Here is a 1,977-nt window from a genome sequence, read left to right on the forward strand (position 1 = left end):
GAGCGGAGCCGGTAACGGCCACGGCGGCCCCGCTCCAGACCCTGCCCCAGAGCCCGGCGTGCCTGCGCATGCGCGCAGGCGTCAGCGAGGCTGTAGGAAGCAGCTGCCATAAGCGCCCCGCCCAGCACCGGGGGCGGGGCCCGTGCTTAGACGTGACACGGCTCCTCTGTCTGACGTGATCCTGAGCGCGCGGGCGCTCGGTTACGTCACAGCTGCGCGGGCCTGGCGCTGCCACGTGACTCCCAGAAGCGCGGAGGCTGAGCTTCGTTCCCCCGCGGCTCCTGGCCCTGCCCAGACCAGGGGGGTCTGAGAGCCCCGGGCGCGGCAGGAGGCGCTCGGAGAAGCAACTGCTTCGGCCCAGCCGCAGGACGGAGAGGCAGTAGCGCTATAATTAACCCACACGTCTTCTGGGGAAGACCCCAGCCAGGTCTCTAGCCAGGGCCAGAACCTCTGATGGGGCCTTACTCTGGCCCTCACCAGCCTCAGGGAAGGAGTTTTGCGCCGCAGGGACTGGCTGCCTGCGATCCTGCGCTGAAAATGCATGGTTTGCGTTGTTCGGGTTTTGGTTGCATCTAGTCTAATAAAATATATCTATTCAAAGTACGTGTTGGGGTTTTTTTTGGTTTGATTTGGAAGGTTGGTTTTTAAAGGGGGGGTTGCCATTGAACACTGGAGCACCACGTTGTGGTGGCAGCACGCTATTGGCCCTTCAGGGAGGCTGCACACAAGCGTGGAACCAGGTTGGGCTAATAGCATGCAGCTCCTGGTCCATGCACCGCAGGCTGGGCTTGTCCAAGGATGGGTCCAGCTCCCCACAGCAATGTGCATTCCCAGAGGGCAGGGGGGAATCGTGTCCACCAGATCTATGCACAGGGTTAGAACAGGGCAGGTGTGTGCTGCGGACTTGTGCTCCCTGCCCTGCTGCCCTTCTCCAGGGCCTTCATAGCATAGCAGCTGCAACCCAGCAGGGCTGTGCAGGAAAGTTGCTTGTTGCTGCAAGCTCTGTGCTGCCCTGGCCACGCTTTGTCTGTGTGCACCGGAGCAGCGCAGGGCTGTGCCCATCATTGCTGCTCCCACCTGCAGGAGAAGTATCTCTAGGGCATCACAGAGCTTGCAGAAGCAAGCAGCTTTCCTGCACAGCCCCACTGGGCCCTGCCATGCTGGGTCTCGCACACTATGCTGCGGAGGCCCCAGGGGAGGGCAGCAGGTTGTCGAGCCCCCAGCACATGCCCGTCCTGTCCCCACCCTACACACAGATCTGGAAGGCGTAGGTCCCACCAGCTGCCTAGGGGTGTACACTGCAACCAGGAGCCAGCGTCGCCCCCACCCAAACCATCAGTGCTTCTGCAGCAGCCACTGCCTTCTGCTGGAGGCAGGAAACTGTGGACCTGGGTCCCTGGCCCCATAGCCCTGATAGCTGGGGGCCCTCTCTGGCAGGGCTGGGGGACAGAGGCTGTGAGTGGGGGGGCAAAGAGCATAAGCAAGGCTGGAGGACTGTGGGGGGAGTGAGGGGCACCAGTTGGGCTGGGGGGCTGCTGAGGGGGCAGTGAGGGGTATGAGCAAAGCTGAGGGAGTGAGGGGCACCAGAGGGGCTGTAGGGGGCTTTTAATCACAGATTTTTGGGGGTTTTATCAGAGATTTTGCAATTTTTTATCAGGGAAAAACAGGATCCCTGGAGATCAGTATCTCTAGCCCTAGTATGATTATCAGGGAATCTGCCCTCCCCCCTTCGCTCCCCTTCCCTCCCCACCCCCCCAAGAGCTGGTAGGCAACTACACCCAGCTGTTTTTCACTCCTAAATGAAAGAGGCCTTTAATATTTTTCCCCACCCAGCTTATCTTAGTATGTAGATAATGGTATAAGTCAGTCACCATCAGAGAAGGCTCATCAGAAGGATGATGATATTTAACTGTACTAAAAGTAAACTTAATAGTGAAAACACCCAGTTAGCAAGATCTACAGTTAGGTTTCTCTGGG

The sequence above is a fragment of the Gavialis gangeticus genome, unplaced genomic scaffold (assembly GCF_001723915.1).
Source record: "Gavialis gangeticus isolate Ggan-Ray unplaced genomic scaffold, GavGan_comp1, whole genome shotgun sequence".
NCBI lineage: Eukaryota > Metazoa > Chordata > Crocodylia > Gavialidae > Gavialis > Gavialis gangeticus.